This window comes from Schistocerca americana, chromosome 7, assembly GCF_021461395.2.
Source record: "Schistocerca americana isolate TAMUIC-IGC-003095 chromosome 7, iqSchAmer2.1, whole genome shotgun sequence".
In the NCBI taxonomy this organism is placed as follows: Eukaryota; Metazoa; Arthropoda; class Insecta; order Orthoptera; family Acrididae; genus Schistocerca; species Schistocerca americana.
In genome coordinates this window covers 141,978,833-141,986,631 of record NC_060125.1, presented here as the reverse complement: position 1 = coordinate 141,986,631, position 7,799 = coordinate 141,978,833, and positions in this window count along the sequence as shown.

The following is a 7,799-nucleotide window of genomic DNA, read 5'->3' as shown; positions in this document are numbered from 1 at the left end:
TGTTAAAAAGCATAACTGGCTTTAAAAATCTTACCACACTTACATAACTCTTTTAGAAACATGTTAAACATGATAACGAGCAATTATTTTTGGACGTTTAACAAATATATACTTCCAACGTATTCATGTGTTTAGCCCATTATACACGCGTGTAAACTGCATAACGTGTCACTGGGTGTGCCAGGACATGCAGATATTGGCTAGACCAGTGTTCGTGAGGTGTAAGATAACAATTATTCCAAAGAGAACAGACCAATTGTCTTTTTGTCATCCACTTCAGACATATAATTTGCACATAAAAAGCAAGCATAGTGTTTGTAGCAGGTGTAAGCAGGTGTGGCTATTGCTCTTACTGAAATTTTCTGGTGTGACAGGAATGTAAGCAGATGTCACTGGAACACCATATGTGTTGAATGCCATTAAGCAGGTGCACACAACTGGGCTGGCCACACGAAACATGCAAGGGCAGGCAGCTGACACACTACAGACACAGGCAGAGCCAGGTCACATCCCAGGTCAGGTGCTGCCTGCAGAGCAACCCACTAGCAGCAGGTAGTTGCCACTCCTGAAGTGGAGCCACAAAACAGAGGCACAGTCTGACGTTGCTCACACTGTCCTATACCCTGCAGTAAAATGGGAAAAGTAAAGCACGACTACACTTTGCAGCAAGCGTATGTGCTTATTACCCAGCGTCTCAAAAATGTAAGCTCTAGCGCACTCATTGATGAGGCAAGATTTTCCAAATTATTAAAATTTCTTCAGTAGTCGACTACAAATAATGTATACTGAGCTGGTTATAATTTCACTTCTACTTCGTTTATTCTGATGTGATGTAAAAGTCAGTTTCCATATTTTGTTAATAACTGATTATCTACACTATACAGAAGTGTGGTACATGGAGCAAAATGATACTGAATCTGCCATTATGGAAAGCAATGAAAAGAAAAACTTGTAACAATCGCACTTCCAATGCTCTTCTAGTTACCATAACATTTCCACCGTTACAAACATAATTGCTGGCGAGCCCTCCGATGTACATGCAGAATGAAAGGAAAATTTTAATTTTAGACTGTGACAGTTATCATCAAAACTATTATGGGAAAGTAATGAAATATATCTAAAGCACTGCCATTTTATTCATAGTGTACGCAGTACTACCACCAAGTGCGTATGTGCATATCGCTGTCCCATGACTTTTATCACCTCCGTGTTCTAGTATAAACTGCAAATGTATTCAATCCAATATTATGCTGCAAATCATGCGAAAATTATAGAAGGGATCTCAAACGAGTTTCAATGGAAGAAATAAATCTTAGTTCTCGTTACACTATGAATTCCTAGCACCTGAATTCGAAGAAGACTATGTGAGCATAGTGCTGCCACCATTCCATATTTCTCGTGGGGGTCATATTTTAAGAGCCAGTATGGCACAGTCACTTTTGTTCTCCCCTTGTTCAAGACGAATATGGAATAGGTGGAGTAAAGAAATCGCTGAAGTTTATTTTGACTACATGTCCAGTTGCTCTTACCGCTTCTTGCACCATTGTGCTGATGTTAATAATACAGGACCTAACAGAATTTAACGAATGTAACTCGCCAATAAACAGGAGACAACTGCGATAAATCTACTAGTAGCATATGGAGATATTGTATTTAGTGTTATGGTAACATATGTGACTCGTGTACATCGTCTTTTTAACTGCAAGGAACTAAGGGACAGCACCCAGCAGCCTTCTAAATATGGGAGATATAACGAGAGCGACAGCTCGATTATGTGACTGGAAGTATTAATATCAAATATCTTTAGAGCATTTAGCATGCCTTGATAACGATTGTTGATTAGCCTTTCGTGGTAGCAAAATTTTGTAAGAATCAGCTAGCTTAAAACTGTTATTAATGTAGCTAAAACCAGCATATTTAGCTACACTGAGTTAACTAACATTGTAACGCACTCCCCCCATCACAACAATGTGTTTTAGTGTAAATATAGGACGGGTTAGCTAACTAGTATTGTAGTGGCTGAAGTTCTTTGGGTAAACATTTGGAAGAAGAAGAAGAAGAAGAGCAAGAGGAAGAAGTACTTCTGTGGACACTTTGTATATACTCTCTCAGAGTGGCGGAATCCGAATCAGCATAGGATACTGAAACAACACTTGTCAGGGTAATTAATAAGAAAATAAGTATTCTTGTACAGAATCTTTTTTAATTTTTGCGTATGCATTTATTCACAGGAAACAATTCCTTCTTTATGATGTCTAGCATAGTTTTGATAGCGTCCAACTCAATTTTTAACTTGTAGTTTTAATCTAGACCAGAACCTTGTAATTATTTTTCAGTCGAGTACCTCGATAAATACAGAGGAAGTTTGTCTATAATTCCAAAATGTATCAACTATCTGCCTTATCCTCTTGACGGGTAGATCTGTTCCTTCTTGTAGTTGTTCTAGCCAAGTGCATTCAGTGACTTTAATTTTGCCTTTTGTTTTCAGTACTACTCTATTTTAAAAGTATTGCATGTCTTCTTGGCTGTATGTTAGTAATACTCCTATCCTACATTCTTGTGAAATTTCTGCGAAGAACTTTTAAGTATTCAGCCTTTGCAAATTAACTACCATTGAAATTAGTTGTCCTGACAATTTTAAACTCTACAAACAGCTTTTCTGTAGGCAGATGCACAGCATCCAGTCCACCACGTTCAGTTACAATATTAACCCCACTGTGTAAGTAGAACCAGATCGGAATGGTCATGTATAAACATATATTAGTATATCCTTATATAAGTAATGCCCTCAGTTCTGTAATTTTATGTATGCTCCAATGTATGACAGGCTTACATTGCTATTTACGGTAAATCCAGATACCTTGTATTTCCCAGTGGTACCCACATTTTTCCATATGCCATGTTTAAAGTAATCGGTAAGCTTTACCCGCACATGTGCAATGGCATGCTCTTTTTCTAGCTCCAGTTCCTACTCTTCGTCTGCGAAAATAATTTAGCCAAATGCTTTCCTTTTCTTTTCTTTACTTTTTTTCCTAGCTCGATCTCTTCCATTTCCAGTTTGCTTCGTCCAAGCAATACATTAAGTGCACTTGAGGGAGTGGTTTAAGTCTGTTTAATACATTGGTTGCTTTTCTTAAGACCTGTGGAACATCATTCGTGGGATTGTAATTTGGCAGTACCTATATGTGATTGTATTGTGGAGAACCATGTCCTAGATCGAGAAAAATATATTTCTCCTACCTGATACTTAGAATCTGTGTTAATAATCTCAACATATCTTACAGGTAAATAATTAAATCCATGGGCAAACAGAACATAGCGTATAATCTTTTCTCATTTTTGAGTGTCTGTAATTTTTACTTATATGCCAGTGTATTCTTATTGCCCCAGTACACAAATTGCAGAACACTGTTAAATACAACACAACAGCAATTTCTTAAGCTAGTTGATGATATTAATACATGGAAGTGATTGACACAGACTTTGGTTGAACATGTTTTCAGTGTCGCGTGTTGGGATTGAATATACGTAAACAGTTTTCCACAGTCAATAACGCCGTCCATTCTATAATTGTAATTGTTCTTATAGTGTGGATATGCCAAGTTCGTTAGCGCAGAAGACATAAAAGTTTATCAGAGACAGATGTCAGGGAGCAGTATGATATCTTTGTTCTCATTTGGGCTTGTGATTTGACGTATGTATTCCTTATAAATTTTTATACTGCAATTGGAGCTCTTCCATCTTAAACAGCCTATCCCAGCTGCCTATTCTTCTTTATTGTCACATTGCTCTTTCCTTCATAGCATTCTTCTATAACAGAATTATGATTTGTTGTTAAGTAGTCACATATCACCATTCTGTTAAAAATCAAAACCAAATCTTGCATTACATCCAGTGCCGTAAGGTAACAGTCATCTACACAAAGCTTTATCAATGTTCTAGGCACTAGGTCCATGAGAACACCCATTTTAGCGCCATAAAATTGCACTGTATATGGTATGGTCATAGGACTGCTATGCTTCCTCAGAATGTTCTCTAGTGCATAGTTACCAAGTTTTTTTACTATGGTTCCTGCTGTCTTATTATTGTTACCGTGTATGATAAATTCTAGCTTTGCCTTAACATATTCTTTCACAGAGACGAACTCGGAGAATTGTTAGGTTCATCATCCGTGCTTTGCCATTTCAGAGCTTCTGTTCTCTAATTCTTCTTGATCACAGACTGTAACCACCACAATTTTGCCACAAAAGTTCTGTAATTAGTGTAAGCACATTTACATTTTCATGATAAGGAGCATGGCATCTCGGTGTTTGTCAGTAATGACGTTGTCCATCTTCCTCAATAATGACCACTAACCAAACCATTTGTCTATTCGCTTTGTCTTCTTCGAGAATAAGATAGAGATGTTAAGCACTTTGTAGCGAGACAATCTGACGCTTTCTGCTACCACAAAATAGACTGAAGCTTGTAGGTTGTTATACACACTAAAGATCCTCAATATTCTGGTCACGTGATCATGTCATCACTTCTGCCTACAGGTACCAAATATAGAACGCTATTGGGTGCTGCGTTCTAGTTGCACGCAATTACAAAGTCGTTACATAGTATATGTAAGTCAAGTATGTCACCATAACGCTATATACATTATATGCCTCTAGTAGATTTGCAGACATTGTCTCCAAATTTTGGCGATGTAGCCTCGATAAAGTCTCTCAGGTCCTATATTAACATTGCGATAAGAGTGCCGGATGCAATGACAGCAACAAGACCAAATCGATATAAAGATTATGGTTCATTTAGGCTGGAACCCACTGGAATCGTGTCCCGACATCGCCGATGGATTTTTTTAACCCACAGGAAAAAGTTATCACCGGAGACTTAAAATACTCTGCTGTATAAAATTAGAGCAAAAAACAGCTATTTCCCCACCCCATGTTAATTCACGATATAACCATACAAACTCTGAACATAAGATCGCGTCTACACAGAAGATGGCATTCTGGTCAACGAGCAGCCACACCGGCAATGACGTCAGGGCACCTGTCAAGTAGGATAGTGTTTGCAGAGAAGTCCCACATCCACAATCGCTGTGTATACGGTCACAGACAGCGCGGTAAGACACATAGAAGAGACCTACGTTCTATCTGCTGTGGAGATCCATACGAAGAATGGAAGCAGGAGAGTCACAAATTGATGTGAATCGATGGCTTGACGTGAATCATTCTGTTGTTTCACGGATGAGGCGACAGTTTACAGAGACCAAAGCTGTGTCCCAGAGAAAGGGACGGGACCGACCAGTTGTGACACTAGGAAGAGTGGACCATTATTTGGTTGCAAGGGTACGACTGTACCGCCTTAGTACTGCGCTGTAACTGGCATCTGACCTCGCAGCATCCCCCAGACGCGCTATGTCGAAGTGGACGGTGTAGAGAAGGCTTCAGTGAGCTGGCGCTTATTGTTGGAGACCTGCTGTCTGTTTACCTCTGGCGTGTCTACACAGAAGGGAATTCTCAATATGTCTGTCAAGCACAACGCATTTGGCAATACGTGTTACGACATTCCTCTCAACAGCGAGTAGTTCGCCTTCCGTAATGTTCGCACATGCATTGACAATGCGCTGTCGCATGCTATCATGCGTTGTCGGTGGATTACGATAGCAAATATCCTTCACCATTCCCCATAGAAAGAAATCCGGGGATGTCAGATCCGGTGAACGTGCGGGCCGTGGTATGGTGCTTCGACGACCAATAGACCTGTCATGAAATATGCTATTGAATACCGCTCCAACTGCACGCGAGCTATGTGCCGCACATCCATCATGTTGGAAGTACATCGCCATTCAGCCATGCAGTGAAACATCTTGTAGTAAGATCGGTAGAACATTACGTGGGAAATCAGTATACATTGCACCATTTATATTGTCATCGATAAAATGGGAGTCAATTATCCTTCCTCCCATAATGCCGCACTATACATTAACCCGCCAAGGTCGCTGACGTTCCACTTGTCGCAGCCATCGTAGATTTTCCATTGCCCAATAGTGCATATTATGCCGTATTACGTTACCGCTGCTGGTGATTGACGCTTAGTCGCTAAATAGAGCGCGTGCAAAAAATCTGTCATCATCCCGTAATTTTCCTTGTCCCCAGTGGCAGAACTGTACACGACGTTCAAAGTCGTCGCCATGAAATTCCTGGTGCATAGAAATATGGTACGGGTTCAATCGATGTTGATGTAGCATTCTCAACACCGACGTTTCAGAGATTCCCGATTCTCGCACAATTTGTCTGCTACTGATGTGCGGCTTAGCCGCGGCAGCAGCTAAAACAGTAACTTGGGCATCATCATTTGTTGCAGGTCGTGGTTGACGTTTCACATGTGACGGAACACTTCCTGTTTCCTTAAATAACGTAACTATCCGGCGAACGGTCCGGACACTTGGATGATGTCGTCCAGGATTCATAGCAGCACACATAGCACACGCCCGTTGGGCATTTTGATCAAAATAGCCATACATCAAAACCATATCGACGTTTTCCGCAATTGGTAAATCGTCCATTTTAACACGGTTAATGTATCACGGAACAAATACCGTCCGCATTGGCGGAATGTTGCGTGATGCCACGTACTTATACGTTTGTGACTATTACAGCGCCATCTATCACAAAGCGAAAAAAGTGGTCCAACTAAAACATTCATATTTCTTTACGTACTACATGAATGTTTAATAAAAAATTTGAGTTCCTATTTTTTAAAAAACGCAGTTGATATCCGTTTGATCTATGGCAGCGGCATCTAGCGGGCCAACCATAGCGCCATCTAGTTTCCCCCTTCAAGCTAGACAAGTATTTTTTTTCGTTTGCGGCGTATTTCGTGAGATATTTGGCCTCGTCACTATCAATGGACCACCCTGTATATCTACGTTCGAGAGTTTATAGTTCTCGAAGTATATACATATGGTCCTTGATTGTTTAGTCTTCACTTTTTTTATCGATTGGCTGCTGGCGTTCTTTTGTGAAAAGTGTTTATGGAAGTGTGACAGGAAATGTCGCTTAGCTGTTAATTTCATATGAGGGTTTAGCGGTTTGTATAATCATTGTGGTGGCAGTAATCATAGCTAGAGGCTAAGACAGCATTTTATAGTTTTGGGAGGTACTGTTGTGTTATTACTGGATTCTTGATTCTATGAGAGCCACCGAGAATTTTACACTACAGTTTCTCGAAACGCAACTCTGAAATAGCACAGAACACTATTAATAATGCAGAGATTTGAAACCAGCCTCATATTTACATACGTGGAGGTCAGAAACTACCCAAAATAGCATCCAGGTGATCCTGAGTGCCGAACAGACAGTGACAAATCCCGTAATAGTGACTGAGACTTGCCAGGAATGAGATGAAATGGTGTTATGGCATCGTTAGTCGGGAGGCTCATCCCAGGAAGCTCGCCCGCTGGGTTGCAAGTCTAATTTCTCGTGATGCCACACTGGACGACTTGAACGTCGGTGATGATGCAGTGATGATGAGGACTACACTACACACAGTCCACGAGCGGAGAAAATCTCCATCCCGTCGGGGAATCGAACTCAGGCGTGCTGGATGGTAAGTGAACATGTTACCACTCAGCTAAGCAGGTGGACATTCGATAGAAAGGCGGGAACGACCAAAGAACCCGCTGAAGGTGGACCGATCTGTAAGGGATCGTCAACAACGGTTCACCAAAGTGAACAGGAGAACAAGAACAGGCGGGAAACTGAAGAGAGACACATCATGGGAGAATAATAAAATAAGAACGACTA